Genomic DNA, 25,194 nt, shown 5'->3' on the forward strand with positions numbered 1-25,194 from the left:
CATCTCTGGCACTTTTTGTGCAAAGTAAGAGACGCACATGACACCTTTTTATAAAAGTCATCGGTTTCTTTGTTACTGTGTACTTTCAAAGCATGGGGCTTTCACACGTCAGGTAAACCTGATTACCACTACACAACAAAAGCAGATGCAGCTTTCTTATCTATGTCGTGACAGAACAGTTGTGAATTGAGTAGAAGAAGGGCCCTGATGTGATACTTATTACATGCAGCCTGTAAGATAGTCAAACATGCAGGCTAAGAAGGAAGATGCAAATATCAATGTATTAGAAAAACACCTAAAGGCGAGTGATATGCTTTCATTCATGCATGGCTAGGAAAAATCGCCATACTGTTGCAAACATTCTTACACCACCAACTGGAAATAAATGATTCTGACATTAAACGTAAAGGTGACAATGCATTTGTATCATCACCTTGAGAAGGATCATCTTGGAATTGAGCCGAGGGCCTCTGCACTCAAAGCCAGAAACACTCCACTAAAATAAGATTCCTGTTGGTGCCAACAATTCTCCATGTTAATGCTTGTTCTAGGTGAGCAGTGAACCGATTGCAGGGCTCTTTTGAAAGCAAGGTCTGAGAACCAACAGATACATCCACACGCCGATTACTTTAGTGTTTTGAGAGAATTCCCTTTCTTGGAACGAGATTGCATGAAATAATCTTCAGGGCTTGGACAATTCCATGGCAAAACGGCACCTATCAACATTGTAGCCAACACAATATAACAACTGTTTCTGCCCGGTTTCGAACCGGGGACCTTTCGCGTGTGAGGCGAACGTGATAACCACTACACTACAGAAACAGATACCTACAGTTGATTTTTCTGTAATGAAACTGCTCCGAACTGGCTATTCCATGGGCCTCTGGCTTTAGATTTCTTTCATGCAACCTGCCCGACATCCCTAGCTGAACGCTCGTACATGCCATGCAAGACCAGATGTTTGGTATTAGCTCAGACTGGGCAGGGCTGAAGCATGAGACTCTAGCAAAGAATTATCCACTACTGCAAAGAAAAAATTGATGTTGGTTTTGAAACGCAAACTTCAAAACAACTTGAAAAGAGTACCAAGAAAAGGGCTCGTCCGGGATTTGAACCCAGGACCTCTCGCACCCAAAGCGAGAATCATACCCCTAGACCAACGAGCCCTCAAAATCCTCTTACCTCTCAAAAGCTAATAACGGCTCTAAGCCCGCAATGAAGATCATGCTGGTATCTTTATGATGCTTGGTCTGTGAATACGCATGAAAGTCAGTCTCAACTTACCCTTTCTCAAACGATAGCACTATCATTTACAAGTGTCTCCTTTTATTCCGTCCCAGCTTTGGACACGTCTTACAGGAAGTCAGCCCTTATTTATATATTTCTGCAGTGGCTGAAGCTTAATGAGAAAGAGTAACAAGTTGTTCATAACAGCATAAGAAACACATTGTGCATTTTCTCTCAAATACTCCTTCACTTTGTGCCAAAAGAAATACCAAGGTGAATACCTAGGCCACAGATTCAAGCTAAAGATCTTCCTGCTGAATGCAAGGCGCAATAAAAACTGCATATCGCTGGACTAAAGCATTCCTTGCATAGCCTCTAACATCATAACATAACTGAGCTGCTAGCAGCAAGCTAACCAATACCTTTCTGAAATGAGAATTACATGTGCTTATCTGCTCAATCAGTGCTCGATCAGGCGAGATTTAGAAAAGGTGGAAAGGGTCCAAGTGGATGCCCCTTCCTTTTTAGGGTGGGTCCTGCTGACTATCATAGGATTGCTTGTAAAAGTGGCCAGGGTCAGAGGAAAAGCTGCCAACACTTCTTAGCGTTCTCTATAGATGCAGCCATTTTCTGTGACTGTAATTTCGGCCTTTTCCCAGAAGTCTCTATTCTGCCTATGCAAATTAACAAAAGCAGTGCTTATTCCTCACTTGCTCAAATGTCCTTCCTGTCCAGAAAGCTCTGATTAAGCATGCTTATTTTCTTTTTCTGGGATATTTTAAATTGTTTCGCTGTCCAGTCTGTGGCAGTAGAAAGCTGCTTATGATGCCAGGTTTTGATGAATCCCCAAGGTACAAGTACAGAGGAATATATCAGTCTCTAGGATATGGAACTTTTAGCTAACACATCACAATATGTGATGCTTGCCAAGAAAACACTACATTCTGGAGCGCTGATGATCAGAACATTCTGCTCCTGAAGGATAGAAAAGACAGCTTGATTGAAATAAAGTCTGTTTATATTGACGCTCTCTCTCTCCCTATATATACATACATGCATACACACACACACACAGGTATGTCATGCATTTCTTCAGATTTGTTTCAACCATTTACCATTTATTGGAGAATCCCTACTTTTCAAGTGACTGCAAATGAAGTCATCTCTGGCACTTTTTGTGCAAAGTAAGAGACACACATGACACCTTTTTATAAAAGTCATCGGTTTCTTTGTTACTGTGTACTTTCAAAGCATGGGGCTTTCACACGTCAGGTAAACCTGATTACCACTACACAACAAAAGCAGATGCAGCTTTCTTATCTATGTCGTGATAGAACAGTTGTGAATTGAGTAGAAGAAGGGCCCTGATGTGATACTTATTACATGCAGCCTGTAAGATAGTCAAACATGCAGGCTAGGAAGGAAGATGCAAATATCAATGTATTAGAAAAACACCTAAAGGCGAGTGATATGCTTTCATTCATGCATGGCTAGGAAAAATCGCCATACTGTTGCAAACATTCTTACACCACCAACTGGAAATAAATGATTCTGACATTAAACGTAAAGGTGACAATGCATTTGTATCATCACCCTGAGAAGGATCATCTTGGAATTGAGCCGAGGGCCTCTGCACTCAAAGCCAGAAACACTCCACTAAAATAAGATTCCTGTTGGTGCCAACAATTCTCCATGTTAATGCTTGTTCTAGGTGAGCAGTGAACCGATTGCAGGGCTCTTTTGAAAGCAAGGTCTGAGAACCAACAGATACATCCACACGCCGATTACTTTAGTATTTTGAGAGAATTCCCTTTCTTGGAACGAGATTGCATGAAATAATCTTCAGGGCTTGGACAATTCCATGGCAAAACGGCACCTATCAACATTGTAGCCAACACAATATAACAACTGTTTCTGCCCGGTTTCGAACCGGGGACCTTTCGCGTGTGAGGCGAACTTGATAACCACTACACTACAGAAACAGATACCTACAGTTGATTTTTCTGTAATGAAACTGCTCCGAACTGGCTATTCCATGGGCCTCTGGCTTTAGATTTCTTTCATGCAACCTGCCCGACATCCCTAGCTGAACGCTCGTACATGCCATGCAAGACCAGATGTTTGGTATTAGCTCAGACTGGGCAGGGCTGAAGCATGAGACTCTAGCAAAGAATTATCCACTACTGCAAAGAAAAAATTGATGTTGGTTTTGAAACGCAAACTTCAAAACAACTTGAAAAGAGTACCAAGAAAAGGGCTCGTCCGGGATTTGAACCTGGAACCTCTCGCACCCAAAGCGAGAATCATACCCCTAGACCAACGAGCCCTCAAAATCCTCTTACCTCTCAAAAGCTAATACCGGCTCTAAGCCCGCAATGAAGATCATGCTGGTATCTTTATGATGCTTGGTCTGTGAATACGCATGAAAGTCAGTCTCAACTTACCCTTTCTCAAACGATAGCACTATCATTTACAAGTGTCTCCTTTTATTCCGTCCCAGCTTTGGACACGTCTTACAGGAAGTCAGCCCTTATTTATATATTTCTTCAGTGGCTGAAGCTTAATGAGAAAGAGTAACAAGTTGTTCATAACAACATAAGAAACACATTGTGCATTTTCTCTCAAATACTCCTTCACTTTGTGCCAAAAGAAATACCAAGGTGAATACCTAGGCCACAGATTCAAGCTAAAGATCTTCCTGCTGAATGCAAGGCGCAATAAAAACTGCATATCGCTGGACTAAAGCATTCCTTGCATAGCCTCTAACATCATAACATAACTGAGCTGCTAGCAGCAAGCTAACCAATACCTTTCTGAAATGAGAATGACATGTGCTTATCGGCTCGATCAGGGCTCGATCAGGCGAGATTTAGAAAAGGTGGAAAGGGTCCAAGTGGATGCCCCTTCCTTTTTAGGGTGGGTCCTGCTGACTATCATAGGATTGCTTGTAAAAGTGGCCAGGGTCAGAGGAAAAGCTGCCAACACTTCTTAGCGTTCTCTATAGATGCAGCCATTTTCTGTGACTGTAATTTCGGCCTTTTCCCAGAAGTCTCTATTCTGCCTATGCAAATTAACAAAAGCAGTGCTTATTCCTCACTTGCTCAAATGTCCTTCCTGTCCAGAAAGCTCTGATTAAGCATGCTTATTTTCTTTTTCTGGGATATTTTAAATTGTTTCGCTGTCCAGTCTGTGGCAGTAGAAAGCTGCTTATGATGCCAGGTTTTGATGAATCCCCAAGGTACAAGTACAGAGGAATATATCAGTCTCTAGGATATGGAACTTTTAGCTAACACATCACAATATGTGATGCTTGCCAAGAAAACACTACATTCTGGAGCGCTGATGATCAGAACATTCTGCTCCTGAAGGATAGAAAAGACAGCTTGATTGAAATAAAGTCTGTTTATATTGACGCTCTCTCTCTCCCTATATATACATACATGCATACACACACACACACACAGGTATGTCATGCATTTCTTCAGATTTGTTTCAACTATTTACCATTTATTGGAGAATCCCTACTTTTCAAGTGACTGCAAATGAAGTCATCTCTGGCACTTTTTGTGCAAAGTAAGAGACACACATGACACCTTATTATAAAAGTCATCGGTTTCTTTGTTACTGTGTACTTTCAAAGCATGGGGCTTTCACACGTCAGGTAAACCTGATTACCACTACACAACAAAAGCAGATGCAGCTTTCTTATCTATGTCGTGATAGAACAGTTGTGAATTGAGTAGAAGAAGGGCCCTGATGTGATACTTATTACATGCAGCCTGTAAGATAGTCAAACATGCAGGCTAGGAAGGAAGATGCAAATATCAATGTATTAGAAAAACACCTAAAGGCGAGTGATATGCTTTCATTCATGCATGGCTAGGAAAAATCGCCATACTGTTGCAAACATTCTTACACCACCAACTGGAAATAAATGATTCTGACATTAAACGTAAAGGTGAGAATGCATTTGTATCATCACCTTGAGAAGGATCATCTTGGAATTGAGCCGAGGGCCTCTGCACTCAAAGCCAGAAACACTCCACTAAAATAAGATTCCTGTTGGTGCCAACAATTCTCCATGTTAATGCTTGTTCTAGGTGAGCAGTGAACCGATTGCAGGGCTCTTTTGAAAGCAAGGTCTGAGAACCAACAGATACATCCACACGCCGATTACTTTAGTGTTTTGAGAGAATTCCCTTTCTTGGAACGAGATTGTATGAAATAATCTTCAGGGCTTGGACAATTCCATGGCAAAACGGCACCTATCAACATTGTAGCCAACACAATATAACAACTGTTTCAGCCCGGTTTCGAACCGGGGACCTTTCGCGTGTGAGGCGAACTTGATAACCACTACACTACAGAAACAGATACCTGCAGTTGATTTTTCTGTAATGAAACTGCTCCTAACTGGCTATTCCATGGGCCTCTGGCTTTAGATTTCTTTCATGCAACCTGCCCGACATCCCTAGCTGAACGCTCGTACATGCCATGCAAGACCAGATGTTTGGTATTAGCTCAGACTGGGCAGGGCTGAAGCATGAGACTCTAGCAAAGAATTATCCACTACTGCAAAGAAAAAATTGATGTTGGTTTTGAAACGCAAACTTCAAACCAACTTGAAAAGAGTACCAAGAAAAGGGCTCGTCCGGGATTTGAACCCGGGACCTCTCGCACCCAAAGCGAGAATCATACCCCTAGACCAACGAGCCCTCAAAATCCTCTTACCTCTCAAAAGCTAATACCGGCTCTAAGCCCGCAATGAAGATCATGCTGGTATCTTTATGATGCTTGGTCTGTGAATACGCATGAAAGTCAGTCTCAACTTACCCTTTCTCAAACGATAGCACTATCATTTACAAGTGTCTCCTTTTATTCCGTCCCAGCTTTGGACACGTCTTACAGGAAGTCAGCCCTTATTTATATATTTCTGCAGTGGCTGAAGCTTAATGAGAAAGAGTAACAAGTTGTTCATAACAACATAAGAAACACATTGTGCATTTTCTCTCAAATACTCCTTCACTTTGTGCCAAAAGAAATACCAAGGTGAATACCTAGGCCACAGATTCAAGCTAAAGATCTTCCTGGTGAAGGCAAGGCGCAATAAAAACTGCATATCGCTGGACTAAAGCATTCCTTGCATAGCCTCTAACATCATAACATAACTGAGCTGCTAGCAGCAAGCTAACCAATACCTTTCTGAAATGAGAATGACATGTGCTTATCTGCTCAATCAGTGCTCAATCAGGCGAGATTTAGAAAAGGTGGAAAGGGTCCAAGTGGATGCCCCTTCCTTTTTAGGGTGGGTCCTGCTGACTATCATAGGATTGCTTGTAAAAGTGGTCAGGGTCAGAGGAAAACCTGCCAACACTTCTTAGCGTTCTCTATAGATGCAGCCATTTTCTGTGACTGTAATTTCGGCCTTTTCCCAGAAGTCTCTATTCTGCCTATGCAAATTAACAAAAGCAGTGCTTATTCCTCACTTGCTCAAAGGTCCTTCCTGTCCAGAAAGCTCTGATTAAGCATGCTTATTTTCTTTTTCTGGGATATTTTAAATTGTTTCGCTGTCCAGTCTGTGGCAGTAGAAAGCTGCTTATGATGCCAGGTTTTGATGAATCCCCAAGGTACAAGTACAGAGGAATATATCAGTCTCTAGGATATGGAACTTTTAGCTAACACATCACAATATGTGATGCTTGCCAAGAAAACACTACATTCTGGAGCGCTGATGATCAGAACATTCTGCTCCTGAAGGATAGAAAAGACAGCTTGATTGAAATAAAGTCTGTTTATATTGACGCTCTCTCTCTCCCTATATATACATACATGCGTACACACACACACACAGGTATGTCATGCATTTCTTCAGATTTGTTTCAACCATTTACCATTTATTGGAGAATCCCTACTTTTCAAGTGACTGCAAATGAAGTCATCTCTGGCACTTTTTGTGCAAAGTAAGAGACGCACATGACACCTTTTTATAAAAGTCATCGGTTTCTTTGTTACTGTGTACTTTCAAAGCATGGGGCTTTCACACGTCAGGTAAACCTGATTACCACTACACAACAAAAGCAGATGCAGCTTTCTTATCTATGTCGTGATAGAACAGTTGTGAATTGAGTAGAAGAAGGGCCCTGATGTGATACTTATTACATGCAGCCTGTAAGATAGTCAAACATGCAGGCTAGGAAGGAAGATGCAAATATCAATGTATTAGAAAAACACCTAAAGGCGAGTGATATGCTTTCATTCATGCATGGCTAGGAAAAATCGCCATACTGTTGCAAACATTCTTACACCACCAACTGGAAATAAATGATTCTGACATTAAACGTAAAGGTGACAATGCATTTGTATCATCACCTTGAGAAGGATCATCTTGGAATTGAGCCGAGGGCCTCTGCACTCAAAGCCAGAAACACTCCACTAAAATAAGATTCCTGTTGGTGCCAACAATTCTCCATGTTAATGCTTGTTCTAGGTGAGCAGTGAACCGATTGCAGGGCTCTTTTGAAAGCAAGGTCTGAGAACCAACAGATACATCCACACGCCGATTACTTTAGTGTTTTGAGAGAATTCCCTTTCTTGGAACGAGATTGCATGAAATAATCTTCAGGGCTTGGACAATTCCATGGCAAAACGGCACCTATCAACATTGTAGCCAACACAATATAACAACTGTTTCTGCCCGGTTTCGAACCGGGGACCTTTCGCGTGTGAGGCGAACGTGATAACCACTACACTACAGAAACAGATACCTACAGTTGATTTTTCTGTAATGAAACTGCTCCGAACTGGCTATTCCATGGGCCTCTGGCTTTAGATTTCTTTCATGCAACCTGCCCGACATCCCTAGCTGAACGCTCGTACATGCCATGCAAGACCAGATGTTTGGTATTAGCTCAGACTGGGCAGGGCTGAAGCATGAGACTCTAGCAAAGAATTATCCACTACTGCAAAGAAAAAATTGATGTTGGTTTTGAAACGCAAACTTCAAAACAACTTGAAAAGAGTACCAAGAAAAGGGCTCGTCCGGGATTTGAACCCAGGACCTCTCGCACCCAAAGCGAGAATCATACCCCTAGACCAACGAGCCCTCAAAATCCTCTTACCTCTCAAAAGCTAATAACGGCTCTAAGCCCGCAATGAAGATCATGCTGGTATCTTTATGATGCTTGGTCTGTGAATACGCATGAAAGTCAGTCTCAACTTACCCTTTCTCAAACGATAGCACTATCATTTACAAGTGTCTCCTTTTATTCCGTCCCAGCTTTGGACACGTCTTACAGGAAGTCAGCCCTTATTTATATATTTCTGCAGTGGCTGAAGCTTAATGAGAAAGAGTAACAAGTTGTTCATAACAGCATAAGAAACACATTGTGCATTTTCTCTCAAATACTCCTTCACTTTGTGCCAAAAGAAATACCAAGGTGAATACCTAGGCCACAGATTCAAGCTAAAGATCTTCCTGCTGAATGCAAGGCGCAATAAAAACTGCATATCGCTGGACTAAAGCATTCCTTGCATAGCCTCTAACATCATAACATAACTGAGCTGCTAGCAGCAAGCTAACCAATACCTTTCTGAAATGAGAATTACATGTGCTTATCTGCTCAATCAGTGCTCGATCAGGCGAGATTTAGAAAAGGTGGAAAGGGTCCAAGTGGATGCCCCTTCCTTTTTAGGGTGGGTCCTGCTGACTATCATAGGATTGCTTGTAAAAGTGGCCAGGGTCAGAGGAAAAGCTGCCAACACTTCTTAGCGTTCTCTATAGATGCAGCCATTTTCTGTGACTGTAATTTCGGCCTTTTCCCAGAAGTCTCTATTCTGCCTATGCAAATTAACAAAAGCAGTGCTTATTCCTCACTTGCTCAAATGTCCTTCCTGTCCAGAAAGCTCTGATTAAGCATGCTTATTTTCTTTTTCTGGGATATTTTAAATTGTTTCGCTGTCCAGTCTGTGGCAGTAGAAAGCTGCTTATGATGCCAGGTTTTGATGAATCCCCAAGGTACAAGTACAGAGGAATATATCAGTCTCTAGGATATGGAACTTTTAGCTAACACATCACAATATGTGATGCTTGCCAAGAAAACACTACATTCTGGAGCGCTGATGATCAGAACATTCTGCTCCTGAAGGATAGAAAAGACAGCTTGATTGAAATAAAGTCTGTTTATATTGACGCTCTCTCTCTCCCTATATATACATACATGCATACACACACACACACAGGTATGTCATGCATTTCTTCAGATTTGTTTCAACCATTTACCATTTATTGGAGAATCCCTACTTTTCAAGTGACTGCAAATGAAGTCATCTCTGGCACTTTTTGTGCAAAGTAAGAGACACACATGACACCTTTTTATAAAAGTCATCGGTTTCTTTGTTACTGTGTACTTTCAAAGCATGGGGCTTTCACACGTCAGGTAAACCTGATTACCACTACACAACAAAAGCAGATGCAGCTTTCTTATCTATGTCGTGATAGAACAGTTGTGAATTGAGTAGAAGAAGGGCCCTGATGTGATACTTATTACATGCAGCCTGTAAGATAGTCAAACATGCAGGCTAGGAAGGAAGATGCAAATATCAATGTATTAGAAAAACACCTAAAGGCGAGTGATATGCTTTCATTCATGCATGGCTAGGAAAAATCGCCATACTGTTGCAAACATTCTTACACCACCAACTGGAAATAAATGATTCTGACATTAAACGTAAAGGTGACAATGCATTTGTATCATCACCCTGAGAAGGATCATCTTGGAATTGAGCCGAGGGCCTCTGCACTCAAAGCCAGAAACACTCCACTAAAATAAGATTCCTGTTGGTGCCAACAATTCTCCATGTTAATGCTTGTTCTAGGTGAGCAGTGAACCGATTGCAGGGCTCTTTTGAAAGCAAGGTCTGAGAACCAACAGATACATCCACACGCCGATTACTTTAGTATTTTGAGAGAATTCCCTTTCTTGGAACGAGATTGCATGAAATAATCTTCAGGGCTTGGACAATTCCACGGCAAAACGGCACCTATCAACATTGTAGCCAACACAATATAACAACTGTTTCTGCCCGGTTTCGAACCGGGGACCTTTCGCGTGTGAGGCGAACTTGATAACCACTACACTACAGAAACAGATACCTACAGTTGATTTTTCTGTAATGAAACTGCTCCGAACTGGCTATTCCATGGGCCTCTGGCTTTAGATTTCTTTCATGCAACCTGCCCGACATCCCTAGCTGAACGCTCGTACATGCCATGCAAGACCAGATGTTTGGTATTAGCTCAGACTGGGCAGGGCTGAAGCATGAGACTCTAGCAAAGAATTATCCACTACTGCAAAGAAAAAATTGATGTTGGTTTTGAAACGCAAACTTCAAAACAACTTGAAAAGAGTACCAAGAAAAGGGCTCGTCCGGGATTTGAACCTGGAACCTCTCGCACCCAAAGCGAGAATCATACCCCTAGACCAACGAGCCCTCAAAATCCTCTTACCTCTCAAAAGCTAATACCGGCTCTAAGCCCGCAATGAAGATCATGCTGGTATCTTTATGATGCTTGGTCTGTGAATACGCATGAAAGTCAGTCTCAACTTACCCTTTCTCAAACGATAGCACTATCATTTACAAGTGTCTCCTTTTATTCCGTCCCAGCTTTGGACACGTCTTACAGGAAGTCAGCCCTTATTTATATATTTCTTCAGTGGCTGAAGCTTAATGAGAAAGAGTAACAAGTTGTTCATAACAACATAAGAAACACATTGTGCATTTTCTCTCAAATACTCCTTCACTTTGTGCCAAAAGAAATACCAAGGTGAATACCTAGGCCACAGATTCAAGCTAAAGATCTTCCTGCTGAATGCAAGGCGCAATAAAAACTGCATATCGCTGGACTAAAGCATTCCTTGCATAGCCTCTAACATCATAACATAACTGAGCTGCTAGCAGCAAGCTAACCAATACCTTTCTGAAATGAGAATGACATGTGCTTATCTGCTCAATCAGTGCTCAATCAGGCTCGATCAGGCGAGATTTAGAAAAGGTGGAAAGGGTCCAAGTGGATGCCCCTTCCTTTTTAGGGTGGGTCCTGCTGACTATCATAGGATTGCTTGTAAAAGTGGCCAGGGTCAGAGGAAAAGCTGCCAACACTTCTTAGCATTCTCTATAGATGCAGCCATTTTCTGTGACTGTAATTTCGGCCTTTTCCCAGAAGTCTCTATTCTGCCTATGCAAATTAACAAAAGCAGTGCTTATTCCTCACTTGCTCAAATGTCCTTCCTGTCCAGAAAGCTCTGATTAAGCATGCTTATTTTCTTTTTCTGGGATATTTTAAATTGTTTCGCTGTCCAGTCTGTGGCAGTAGAAAGCTGCTTATGATGCCAGGTTTTGATGAATCCCCAAGGTACAAGTACAGAGGAATATATCAGTCTCTAGGATATGGAACTTTTAGCTAACACATCACAATATGTGATGCTTGCCAAGAAAACACTACATTCTGGAGCGCTGATGATCAGAACATTCTGCTCCTGAAGGATAGAAAAGACAGCTTGATTGAAATAAAGTCTGTTTATATTGACGCTCTCTCTCTCCCTATATATACATACATGCATACACACACACACACAGGTATGTCATGCATTTCTTCAGATTTGTTTCAACCATTTACCATTTATTGGAGAATCCCTACTTTTCAAGTGACTGCAAATGAAGTCATCTCTGGCACTTTTTGTGCAAAGTAAGAGACACACATGACACCTTTTTATAAAAGTCATCGGTTTCTTTGTTACTGTGTACTTTCAAAGCATGGGGCTTTCACACGTCAGGTAAACCTGATTACCACTACACAACAAAAGCAGATGCAGCTTTCTTATCTATGTCGTGATAGAACAGTTGTGAATTGAGTAGAAGAAGGGCCCTGATGTGATACTTATTACATGCAGCCTGTAAGATAGTCAAACATGCAGGCTAGGAAGGAAGATGCAAATATCAATGTATTAGAAAAACACCTAAAGGCGTGTGATATGCTTTCATTCATGCATGGCTAGGAAAAATCGCCATACTGTTGCAAACATTCTTACACCACCAACTGGAAATAAATGATTCTGACATTAAACGTAAAGGTGACAATGCATTTGTATCATCACCCTGAGAAGGATCATCTTGGAATTGAGCCGAGGGCCTCTGCACTCAAAGCCAGAAACACTCCACTAAAATAAGATTCCTGTTGGTGCCAACAATTCTCCATGTTAATGCTTGTTCTAGGTGAGCAGTGAACCGATTGCAGGGCTCTTTTGAAAGCAAGGTCTGAGAACCAACAGATACATCCACACGCCGATTACTTTAGTGTTTTGAGAGAATTCCCTTTCTTGGAACGAGATTGCATGAAATAATCTTCAGGGCTTGGACAATTCCATGGCAAAACGGCACCTATCAACATTGTAGCCAACACAATATAACAACTGTTTCTGCCCGGTTTCGAACCGGGGACCTTTCGCGTGTGAGGCGAACGTGATAACCACTACACTACAGAAACAGATACCTACAGTTGATTTTTCTGTAATGAAACTGCTCCGAACTGGCTATTCCATGGGCCTCTGGCTTTAGATTTCTTTCATGCAACCTGCCCGACATCCCTAGCTGAACGCTCGTACATGCCATGCAAGACCAGATGTTTGGTATTAGCTCAGACTGGGCAGGGCTGAAGCATGAGACTCTAGCAAAGAATTATCCACTACTGCAAAGAAAAAATTGATGTTGGTTTTGAAACGCAAACTTCAAAACAACTTGAAAAGAGTACCAAGAAAAGGGCTCGTCCGGGATTTGAACCTGGGACCTCTCGCACCCAAAGCGAGAATCATACCCCTAGACCAACGAGCCCTCAAAATCCTCTTACCTCTCAAAAGCTAATACCGGCTCTAAGCCCGCAATGAAGATCATGCTGGTATCTTTATGATGCTTGGTCTGTGAATACGCATGAAAGTCAGTCTCAACTTACCCTTTCTCAAACGATAGCACTATCATTTACAAGTGTCTCCTTTTATTCCGTCCCAGCTTTGGACACGTCTTACAGGAAGTCAGCCCTTATTTATATATTTCTGCAGTGGCTGAAGCTTAATGAGAAAGAGTAACAAGTTGTTCATAACAACATAAGAAACACATTGTGCATTTTCTCTCAAATACTCCTTCACTTTGTGCCAAAAAAAATACCAAGGTGAATACCTAGGCCACAGATTCAAGCTAAAGATCTTCCTGCTGAATGCAAGGCGCAATAAAAACTGCATATCGCTGGACTAAAGCATTCCTTGCATAGCCTCTAACATCATAACATAACTGAGCTGCTAGCAGCAAGCTAACCAATACCTTTCTGAAATGAGAATGACATGTGCTTATCGGCTCGATCAGGGCTCGATCAGGCGAGATTTAGAAAAGGTGGAAAGGGTCCAAGTGGATGCCCCTTCCTTTTTAGGGTGGGTCCTGCTGACTATCATAGGATTGCTTGTAAAAGTGGCCAGGGTCAGAGGAAAAGCTGCCAACACTTCTTAGCGTTCTCTATAGATGCAGCCATTTTCTGTGACTGTAATTTCGGCCTTTTCCCAGAAGTCTCTATTCTGCCTATGCAAATTAACAAAAGCAGTGCTTATTCCTCACTTGCTCAAAGGTCCTTCCTGTCCAGAAAGCTCTGATTAAGCATGCTTATTTTCTTTTTCTGGGATATTTTAAATTGTTTCGCTGTCCAGTCTGTGGCAGTAGAAAGCTGCTTATGATGCCAGGTTTTGATGAATCCCCAAGGTACAAGTACAGAGGAATATATCAGTCTCTAGGATATGGAACTTTTAGCTAACACATCACAATATGTGATGCTTGCCAAGAAAACACTACATTCTGGAGCGCTGATGATCAGAACATTCTGCTCCTGAAGGATAGAAAAGACAGCTTGATTGAAATAAAGTCTGTTTATATTGACGCTCTCTCTCTCCCTATATATACATACATGCATACACACACACACACAGGTATGTCATGCATTTCTTCAGATTTGTTTCAACCATTTACCATTTATTGGAGAATCCCTACTTTTCAAGTGACTGCAAATGAAGTCATCTCTGGCACTTTTTGTGCAAAGTAAGAGACACACATGACACCTTATTATAAAAGTCATCGGTTTCTTTGTTACTGTGTACTTTCAAAGCATGGGGCTTTCACACGTCAGGTAAACCTGATTACCACTACACAACAAAAGCAGATGCAGCTTTCTTATCTATGTCGTGATAGAACAGTTGTGAATTGAGTAGAAGAAGGGCCCTGATGTGATACTTATTACATGCAGCCTGTAAGATAGTCAAACATGCAGGCTAGGAAGGAAGATGCAAATATCAATGTATTAGAAAAACACCTAAAGGCGAGTGATATGCTTTCATTCATGCATGGCTAGGAAAAATCGCCATACTGTTGCAAACATTCTTACACCACCAACTGGAAATAAATGATTCTGACATTAAACGTAAAGGTGAGAATGCATTTGTATCATCACCTTGAGAAGGATCATCTTGGAATTGAGCCGAGGGCCTCTGCACTCAAAGCCAGAAACACTCCACTAAAATAAGATTCCTGTTGGTGCCAACAATTCTCCATGTTAATGCTTGTTCTAGGTGAGCAGTGAACCGATTGCAGGGCTCTTTTGAAAGCAAGGTCTGAGAACCAACAGATACATCCACACGCCGATTACTTTAGTGTTTTGAGAGAATTCCCTTTCTTGGAACGAGATTGTATGAAATAATCTTCAGGGCTTGGACAATTCCATGGCAAAACGGCACCTATCAACATTGTAGCCAACACAATATAACAACTGTTTCAGCCCGGTTTCGAACCGGGGACCTTTCGCGTGTGAGGCGAACTTGATAACCACTACACTACAGAAACAGATACCTGCAGTTGATTTTTCTGTAATGAAACTGCTCCGAACTGGCTATTCCATGGGCCTCTGGCTTTAGATTTCTTTCATGCAACCTGCCCGACATCCCTAGCTGAACGCTCGTACATGCCATGCAAGACCAGATGTTTGGTATTAGCTCAGACTGGGCAGGGCTGAAGCATGAGACTCTAGCAAAGAATTATCCACTACTGCAAAGAAAAAATTGATGTTGGTTTTGAAACGCAAACTTCAAACCAACTTGAAAAGAGTACCAAGAAAAGGGCTCGTCCGGGATTTGAACCCGGGACCTCTCGCACCCAAAGCGAGAATCATACCCCTAGACCAACGAGCCCTCAAAATCCTCTTACCTCTCAAAAGCTAATACCGGCTCTAAGCCCGCAATGAAGATCATGCTGGTATCTTTATGATGCTTGGTCTGTGAATACGCATGAAAGTCAGTCTCAACTTACCCTTTCTCAAACGATAGCACTATCATTTACAAGTGTCTCCTTTTATTCCGTCCCAGCTTTGGACACGTCTTACAGGAAGTCAGCCCTTATTTATATATTTCTGCAGTGGCTGAAGCTTAATGAGAAAGAGTAACAAGTTGTTCATAACAACATAAGAAACACATTGTGCATTTTCTCTCAAATACTCCTTCACTTTGTGCCAAAAGAAATACCAAGGTGAATACCTAGGCCACAGATTCAAGCTAAAGATCTTCCTGGTGAAGGCAAGGCGCAATAAAAACTGCATATCGCTGGACTAAAGCATTCCTTGCATAGCCTCTAACATCATAACATAACTGAGCTGCTAGCAGCAAGCTAACCAATACCTTTCTGAAATGAGAATGACATGTGCTTATCTGCTCAATCAGTGCTCAATCAGGCGAGATTTAGAAAAGGTGGAAAGGGTCCAAGTGGATGCCCCTTCCTTTTTAGGGTGGGTCCTGCTGACTATCATAGGATTGCTTGTAAAAGTGGTCAGGGTCAGAGGAAAAGCTGCCAACACTTCTTAGCGTTCTCTATAGATGCAGCCATTTTCTGTGACTGTAATTTCGGCCTTTTCCCAGAAGTCTCTATTCTGCCTATGCAAATTAACAAAAGCAGTGCTTATTCCTCACTTGCTCAAAGGTCCTTCCTGTCCAGAAAGCTCTGATTAAGCATGCTTATTTTCTTTTTCTGGGATATTTTAAATTGTTTCGCTGTCCAGTCTGTGGCAGTAGAAAGCTGCTTATGATGCCAGGTTTTGATGAATCCCCAAGGTACAAGTACAGAGGAATATATCAGTCTCTAGGATATGGAACTTTTAGCTAACACATCACAATATGTGATGCTTGCCAAGAAAACACTACATTATGGAGCGCTGATGATCAGAACATTCTGCTCCTGAAGGATAGAAAAGACAGCTTGATTGAAATAAAGTCTGTTTATATTGACGCTCTCTCTCTCCCTATATATACATACATGCGTACACACACACACACAGGTATGTCATGCATTTCTTCAGATTTGTTTCAACCATTTACCATTTATTGGAGAATCCCTACTTTTCAAGTGACTGCAAATGAAGTCATCTCTGGCACTTTTTGTGCAAAGTAAGAGACGCACATGACACCTTTTTATAAAAGTCATCGGTTTCTTTGTTACTGTGTACTTTCAAAGCATGGGGCTTTCACACGTCAGGTAAACCTGATTACCACTACACAACAAAAGCAGATGCAGCTTTCTTATCTATGTCGTGATAGAACAGTTGTGAATTGAGTAGAAGAAGGGCCCTGATGTGATACTTATTACATGCAGCCTGTAAGATAGTCAAACATGCAGGCTAGGAAGGAAGATGCAAATATCAATGTATTAGAAAAACACCTAAAGGCGAGTGATATGCTTTCATTCATGCATGGCTAGGAAAAATCGCCATACTGTTGCAAACATTCTTACACCACCAACTGGAAATAAATGATTCTGACATTAAACGTAAAGGTGACAATGCATTTGTATCATCACCTTGAGAAGGATCATCTTGGAATTGAGCCGAGGGCCTCTGCACTCAAAGCCAGAAACACTCCACTAAAATAAGATTCCTGTTGGTGCCAACAATTCTCCATGTTAATGCTTGTTCTAGGTGAGCAGTGAACCGATTGCAGGGCTCTTTTGAAAGCAAGGTCTGAGAACCAACAGATACATCCACACGCCGATTACTTTAGTGTTTTGAGAGAATTCCCTTTCTTGGAACGAGATTGCATGAAATAATCTTCAGGGCTTGGACAATTCCATGGCAAAACGGCACCTATCAACATTGTAGCCAACACAATATAACAACTGTTTCTGCCCGGTTTCGAACCGGGGACCTTTCGCGTGTGAGGCGAACGTGATAACCACTACACTACAGAAACAGATACCTACAGTTGATTTTTCTGTAATGAAACTGCTCCGAACTGGCTATTCCATGGGCCTCTGGCTTTAGATTTCTTTCATGCAACCTGCCCGACATCCCTAGCTGAACGCTCGTACATGCCATGCAAGACCAGATGTTTGGTATTAGCTCAGACTGGGCAGGGCTGAAGCATGAGACTCTAGCAAAGAATTATCCACTACTGCAAAGAAAAAATTGATGTTGGTTTTGAAACGCAAACTTCAAAACAACTTGAAAAGAGTACCAAGAAAAGGGCTCGTCCGGGATTTGAACCCAGGACCTCTCGCACCCAAAGCGAGAATCATACCCCTAGACCAACGAGCCCTCAAAATCCTCTTACCTCTCAAAAGCTAATAACGGCTCTAAGCCCGCAATGAAGATCATGCTGGTATCTTTATGATGCTTGGTCTGTGAATACGCATGAAAGTCAGTCTCAACTTACCCTTTCTCAAACGATAGCACTATCATTTACAAGTGTCTCCTTTTATTCCGTCCCAGCTTTGGACACGTCTTACAGGAAGTCAGCCCTTATTTATATATTTCTGCAGTGGCTGAAGCTTAATGAGAAAGAGTAACAAGTTGTTCATAACAGCATAAGAAACACATTGTGCATTTTCTCTCAAATACTCCTTCACTTTGTGCCAAAAGAAATACCAAGGTGAATACCTAGGCCACAGATTCAAGCTAAAGATCTTCCTGCTGAATGCAAGGCGCAATAAAAACTGCATATCGCTGGACTAAAGCATTCCTTGCATAGCCTCTAACATCATAACATAACTGAGCTGCTAGCAGCAAGCTAACCAATACCTTTCTGAAATGAGAATTACATGTGCTTATCTGCTCAATCAGTGCTCGATCAGGCGAGATTTAGAAAAGGTGGAAAGGGTCCAAGTGGATGCCCCTTCCTTTTTAGGGTGGGTCCTGCTGACTATCATAGGATTGCTTGTAAAAGTGGCCAGGGTCAGAGGAAAAGCTGCCAACACTTCTTAGCGTTCTCTATAGATGCAGCCATTTTCTGTGACTGTAATTTCGGCCTTTTCCCAGAAGTCTCTATTCTGCCTATGCAAATTAACAAAAGCGGTGCTTATTCCTCACTTGCTCAAATGTCCTTCCTGTCCAGAAAGCTCTGATTAAGCATGCTTATTTTCTTTTTCTGGGATATTTTAAATTGTTTCGCTGTCCAGTCTGTGGCAGTAGAAAGCTGCTTATGATGCCAGGTTTTGATGAATCCCCAAGGTACAAGTACAGAGGAATATATCAGTCTCTAGGATATGGAACTTTTAGCTAACACATCACAATATGTGATGCTTGCCAAGAAAACACTACATTCTGGAGCGCTGATGATCAGAACATTCTGCTCCTGAAGGATAGAAAAGACAGCTTGATTGAAATAAAGTCTGTTTATATTGACGCTCTCTCTCTCCCTATATATACATACATGCATACACACACACACACAGGTATGTCATGCATTTCTTCAGATTTGTTTCAACCATTTACCATTTATTGGAGAATCCCTACTTTTCAAGTGACTGCAAATGAAGTCATCTCTGGCACTTTTTGTGCAAAGTAAGAGACACACATGACACCTTTTTATAAAAGTCATCGGTTTCTTTGTTACTGTGTACTTTCAAAGCATGGGGCTTTCACACGTCAGGTAAACCTGATTACCACTACACAACAAAAGCAGATGCAGCTTTCTTATCTATGTCGTGATAGAACAGTTGTGAATTGAGTAGAAGAAGGGCCCTGATGTGATACTTATTACATGCAGCCTGTAAGATAGTCAAACATGCAGGCTAGGAAGGAAGATGCAAATATCAATGTATTAGAAAAACACCTAAAGGCGAGTGATATGCTTTCATTCATGCATGGCTAGGAAAAATCGCCATACTGTTGCAAACATTCTTACACCACCAACTGGAAATAAATGATTCTGACATTAAACGTAAAGGTGACAATGCATTTGTATCATCACCCTGAGAAGGATCATCTTGGAATTGAGCCGAGGGCCTCTGCACTCAAAGCCAGAAACACTCCACTAAAATAAGATTCCTGTTGGTGCCAACAATTCTCCATGTTAATGCTTGTTCTAGGTGAGCAGTGAACCGATTGCAGGGCTCTTTTGAAAGCAAGGTCTGAGAACCAACAGATACATCCACACGCCGATTACTTTAGTGTTTTGAGAGAATTCCCTTTCTTGGAACGAGATTGCATGAAATAATCTTCAGGGCTTGGACAATTCCATGGCAAAACGGCACCTATCAACATTGTAGCCAACACAATATAACAACTGTTTCTGCCCGGTTTCGAACCGGGGACCTTTCACGTGTGAGGCGAACTTGATAACCACTACACTACAGAAACAGATACCTACAGTTGATTTTTCTGTAATGAAACTGCTCCGAACTGGCTATTCCATGGGCCTCTGGCTTTAGATTTCTTTCATGCAACCTGCCCGACATCCCTAGCTGAACGCTCGTACATGCCATGCAAGACCAGATGTTTGGTATTAGCTCAGACTGGGCAGGGCTGAAGCATGAGACTCTAGCAAAGAATTATCCACTACTGCAAAGAAAAAATTGATGTTGGTTTTGAAACGCAAACTTCAAAACAACTTGAAAAGAGTACCAAGAAAAGGGCTCGTCCGGGATTTGAACCTGGAACCTCTCGCACCCAAAGCGAGAATCAAACCCCTAGACCAACGAGCCCTCAAAATCCTCTTACCTCTCAAAAGCTAATACCGGCTCTAAGCCCGCAATGAAGATCATGCTGGTATCTTTATGATGCTTGGTCTGTGAATACGCATGAAAGTCAGTCTCAACTTACCCTTTCTCAAACGATAGCACTATCATTTACAAGTGTCTCCTTTTATTCCGTCCCAGCTTTGGACACGTCTTACAGGAAGTCAGCCCTTATTTATATATTTCTTCAGTGGCTGAAGCTTAATGAGAAAGAGTAACAAGTTGTTCATAACAACATAAGAAACACATTGTGCATTTTCTCTCAAATACTCCTTCACTTTGTGCCAAAAGAAATACCAAGGTGAATACCTAGGCCACAGATTCAAGCTAAAGATCTTCCTGCTGAATGCAAGGCGCAATAAAAACTGCATATCGCTGGACTAAAGCATTCCTTGCATAGCCTCTAACATCATAACATAACTGAGCTGCTAGCAGCAAGCTAACCAATACCTTTCTGAAATGAGAATGACATGTGCTTATCTGCTCAATCAGTGCTCAATCAGGCTCGATCAGGCGAGATTTAGAAAAGGTGGAAAGGGTCCAAGTGGATGCCCCTTCCTTTTTAGGGTGGGTCCTGCTGACTATCATAGGATTGCTTGTAAAAGTGGCCAGGGTCAGAGGAAAAGCTGCCAACACTTCTTAGCATTCTCTATAGATGCAGCCATTTTCTGTGACTGTAATTTCGGCCTTTTCCCAGAAGTCTCTATTCTGCCTATGCAAATTAACAAAAGCAGTGCTTATTCCTCACTTGCTCAAATGTCCTTCCTGTCCAGAAAGCTCTGATTAAGCATGCTTATTTTCTTTTTCTGGGATATTTTAAATTGTTTCGCTGTCCAGTCTGTGGCAGTAGAAAGCTGCTTATGATGCCAGGTTTTGATGAATCCCCAAGGTACAAGTACAGAGGAATATATCAGTCTCTAGGATATGGAACTTTTAGCTAACACATCACAATATGTGATGCTTGCCAAGAAAACACTACATTCTGGAGCGCTGATGATCAGAACATTCTGCTCCTGAAGGATAGAAAAGACAGCTTGATTGAAATAAAGTCTGTTTATATTGACGCTCTCTCTCTCCCTATATATACATACATGCATACACACACACACACAGGTATGTCATGCATTTCTTCAGATTTGTTTCAACCATTTACCATTTATTGGAGAATCCCTACTTTTCAAGTGACTGCAAATGAAGTCATCTCTGGCACTTTTTGTGCAAAGTAAGAGACACACATGACACCTTTTTATAAAAGTCATCGGTTTCTTTGTTACTGTGTACTTTCAAAGCATGGGGCTTTCACACGTCAGGTAAACCTGATTACCACTACACAACAAAAGCAGATGCAGCTTTCTTATCTATGTCGTGATAGAACAGTTGTGAATTGAGTAGAAGAAGGGCCCTGATGTGATACTTATTACATGCAGCCTGTAAGATAGTCAAACATGCAGGCTAGGAAGGAAGATGCAAATATCAATGTATTAGAAAAACACCTAAAGGCGTGTGATATGCTTTCATTCATGCATGGCTAGGAAAAATCGCCATACTGTTGCAAACATTCTTACACCACCAACTGGAAATAAATGATTCTGACATTAAACGTAAAGGTGACAATGCATTTGTATCATCACCCTGAGAAGGATCATCTTGGAATTGAGCCGAGGGCCTCTGCACTCAAAGCCAGAAACACTCCACTAAAATAAGATTCCTATTGGTGCCAACAATTCTCCATGTTAATGCTTGTTCTAGGTGAGCAGTGAACCGATTGCAGGGCTCTTTTGAAAGCAAGGTCTGAGAACCAACAGATACATCCACACGCCGATTACTTTAGTGTTTTGAGAGAATTCCCTTTCTTGGAACGAGATTGCATGAAATAATCTTCAGGGCTTGGACAATTCCATGGCAAAACGGCACCTATCAACATTGTAGCCAACACAATATAACAACTGTTTCTGCCCGGTTTCGAACCGGGGACCTTTCGCGTGTGAGGCGAACGTGATAACCACTACACTACAGAAACAGATACCTACAGTTGATTTTTCTGTAATGAAACTGCTCCGAACTGGCTATTCCATGGGCCTCTGGCTTTAGATTTCTTTCATGCAACCTGCCCGACATCCCTAGCTGAACGCTCGTACATGCCATGCAAGACCAGATGTTTGGTATTAGCTCAGACTGGGCAGGGCTGAAGCATGAGACTCTAGCAAAGAATTATCCACTACTGCAAAGAAAAAATTGATGTTGGTTTTGAAACGCAAACTTCAAAACAACTTGAAAAGAGTACCAAGAAAAGGGCTCGTCCGGGATTTGAACCTGGGACCTCTCGCACCCAAAGCGAGAATCATACCCCTAGACCAACGAGCCCTCAAAATCCTCTTACCTCTCAAAAGCTAATACCGGCTCTAAGCCCGCAATGAAGATCATGCTGGTATCTTTATGATGCTTGGTCTGTGAATACGCATGAAAGTCAGTCTCAACTTACCCTTTCTCAAACGATAGCACTATCATTTACAAGTGTCTCCTTTTATTCCGTCCCAGCTTTGGACACGTCTTACAGGAAGTCAGCCCTTATTTATATATTTCTGCAGTGGCTGAAGCTTAATGAGAAAGAGTAACAAGTTGTTCATAACAACATAAGAAACACATTGTGCATTTTCTCTCAAATACTCCTTCACTTTGTGCCAAAAAAAATACCAAGGTGAATACCTAGGCCACAGATTCAAGCTAAAGATCTTCCTGCTGAATGCAAGGCGCAATAAAAACTGCATATCGCTGGACTAAAGCATTCCTTGCATAGCCTCTAACATCATAACATAACTGAGCTGCTAGCAGCAAGCTAACCAATACCTTTCTGAAATGAGAATGACATGTGCTTATCGGCTCGATCAGGGCTCGATCAGGCGAGATTTAGAAAAGGTGGAAAGGGTCCAAGTGGATGCCCCTTCCTTTTTAGGGTGGGTCCTGCTGACTATCATAGGATTGCTTGTAAAAGTGGCCAGGGTCAGAGGAAAAGCTGCCAACACTTCTTAGCGTTCTCTATAGATGCAGCCATTTTCTGTGACTGTAATTTCGGCCTTTTCCCAGAAGTCTCTATTCTGCCTATGCAAATTAACAAAAGCAGTGCTTATTCCTCACTTGCTCAAAGGTCCTTCCTGTCCAGAAAGCTCTGATTAAGCATGCTTATTTTCTTTTTCTGGGATATTTTAAATTGTTTCGCTGTCCAGTCTGTGGCAGTAGAAAGCTGCTTATGATGCCAGGTTTTGATGAATCCCCAAGGTACAAGTACAGAGGAATATATCAGTCTCTAGGATATGGAACTTTTAGCTAACACATCACAATATGTGATGCTTGCCAAGAAAACACTACATTCTGGAGCGCTGATGATCAGAACATTCTGCTCCTGAAGGATAGAAAAGACAGCTTGATTGAAATAAAGTCTGTTTATATTGACGCTCTCTCTCTCCCTATATATACATACATGCATACACACACACACACAGGTATGTCATGCATTTCTTCAGATTTGTTTCAACCATTTACCATTTATTGGAGAATCCCTACTTTTCAAGTGACTGCAAATGAAGTCATCTCTGGCACTTTTTGTGCAAAGTAAGAGACACACATGACACCTTATTATAAAAGTCATCGGTTTCTTTGTTACTGTGTACTTTCAAAGCATGGGGCTTTCACACGTCAGGTAAACCTGATTACCACTACACAACAAAAGCAGATGCAGCTTTCTTATCTATGTCGTGATAGAACAGTTGTGAATTGAGTAGAAGAAGGGCCCTGATGTGATACTTATTACATGCAGCCTGTAAGATAGTCAAACATGCAGGCTAGGAAGGAAGATGCAAATATCAATGTATTAGAAAAACACCTAAAGGCGAGTGATATGCTTTCATTCATGCATGGCTAGGAAAAATCGCCATACTGTTGCAAACATTCTTACACCACCAACTGGAAATAAATGATTCTGACATTAAACGTAAAGGTGAGAATGCATTTGTATCATCACCTTGAGAAGGATCATCTTGGAATTGAGCCGAGGGCCTCTGCACTCAAAGCCAGAAACACTCCACTAAAATAAGATTCCTGTTGGTGCCAACAATTCTCCATGTTAATGCTTGTTCTAGGTGAGCAGTGAACCGATTGCAGGGCTCTTTTGAAAGCAAGGTCTGAGAACCAACAGATACATCCACACGCCGATTACTTTAGTGTTTTGAGAGAATTCCCTTTCTTGGAACGAGATTGTATGAAATAATCTTCAGGGCTTGGACAATTCCATGGCAAAACGGCACCTATCAACATTGTAGCCAACACAATATAACAACTGTTTCAGCCCGGTTTCGAACCGGGGACCTTTCGCGTGTGAGGCGAACTTGATAACCACTACACTACAGAAACAGATACCTGCAGTTGATTTTTCTGTAATGAAACTGCTCCGAACTGGCTATTCCATGGGCCTCTGGCTTTAGATTTCTTTCATGCAACCTGCCCGACATCCCTAGCTGAACGCTCGTACATGCCATGCAAGACCAGATGTTTGGTATTAGCTCAGACTGGGCAGGGCTGAAGCATGAGACTCTAGCAAAGAATTATCCACTACTGCAAAGAAAAAATTGATGTTGGTTTTGAAACGCAAACTTCAAACCAACTTGAAAAGAGTACCAAGAAAAGGGCTCGTCCGGGATTTGAACCCGGGACCTCTCGCACCCAAAGCGAGAATCATACCCCTAGACCAACGAGCCCTCAAAATCCTCTTACCTCTCAAAAGCTAATACCGGCTCTAAGCCCGCAATGAAGATCATGCTGGTATCTTTATGATGCTTGGTCTGTGAATACGCATGAAAGTCAGTCTCAACTTACCCTTTCTCAAACGATAGC

At 41.8% G+C, this 25,194-nt stretch overlaps 8 non-coding genes across 8 annotated transcripts; all 8 read right to left on the bottom strand.

Moving 5' to 3' along the window:
- Positions 1 to 749: 749 nt before the first annotated feature.
- TRNAV-CAC (transfer RNA valine (anticodon CAC)) lies at positions 750 to 822 on the bottom strand. The gene has a single exon. It is a non-coding gene; the product is annotated as a tRNA-Val (tRNA).
- Positions 823 to 5,870: 5,048 nt separating this feature from the next.
- TRNAP-UGG (transfer RNA proline (anticodon UGG)) lies at positions 5,871 to 5,942 on the bottom strand. Its single transcript has one exon. It is a non-coding gene; the product is annotated as a tRNA-Pro (tRNA).
- Positions 5,943 to 7,912: 1,970 nt separating this feature from the next.
- Positions 7,913 to 7,985, bottom strand: TRNAV-CAC (transfer RNA valine (anticodon CAC)). The gene has a single exon. It is a non-coding gene; the product is annotated as a tRNA-Val (tRNA).
- A 4,711-nt stretch (positions 7,986 to 12,696) lies between these two features.
- On the bottom strand, positions 12,697 to 12,769 carry TRNAV-CAC (transfer RNA valine (anticodon CAC)). The gene has a single exon. It is a non-coding gene; the product is annotated as a tRNA-Val (tRNA).
- Positions 12,770 to 15,428: 2,659 nt separating this feature from the next.
- Positions 15,429 to 15,500, bottom strand: TRNAP-UGG (transfer RNA proline (anticodon UGG)). The gene has a single exon. It is a non-coding gene; the product is annotated as a tRNA-Pro (tRNA).
- Positions 15,501 to 17,470: 1,970 nt separating this feature from the next.
- TRNAV-CAC (transfer RNA valine (anticodon CAC)) lies at positions 17,471 to 17,543 on the bottom strand. Its single transcript has one exon. It is a non-coding gene; the product is annotated as a tRNA-Val (tRNA).
- A 4,711-nt stretch (positions 17,544 to 22,254) lies between these two features.
- On the bottom strand, positions 22,255 to 22,327 carry TRNAV-CAC (transfer RNA valine (anticodon CAC)). The gene has a single exon. It is a non-coding gene; the product is annotated as a tRNA-Val (tRNA).
- A 2,659-nt stretch (positions 22,328 to 24,986) lies between these two features.
- On the bottom strand, positions 24,987 to 25,058 carry TRNAP-UGG (transfer RNA proline (anticodon UGG)). The gene has a single exon. It is a non-coding gene; the product is annotated as a tRNA-Pro (tRNA).
- Between the last annotated feature and the right edge of the window lie 136 nt (positions 25,059 to 25,194).

This window comes from Triturus cristatus, chromosome 8, assembly GCF_964204655.1.
Source record: "Triturus cristatus chromosome 8, aTriCri1.1, whole genome shotgun sequence".
NCBI classification, from domain to species: Eukaryota; Metazoa; Chordata; class Amphibia; order Caudata; family Salamandridae; genus Triturus; species Triturus cristatus.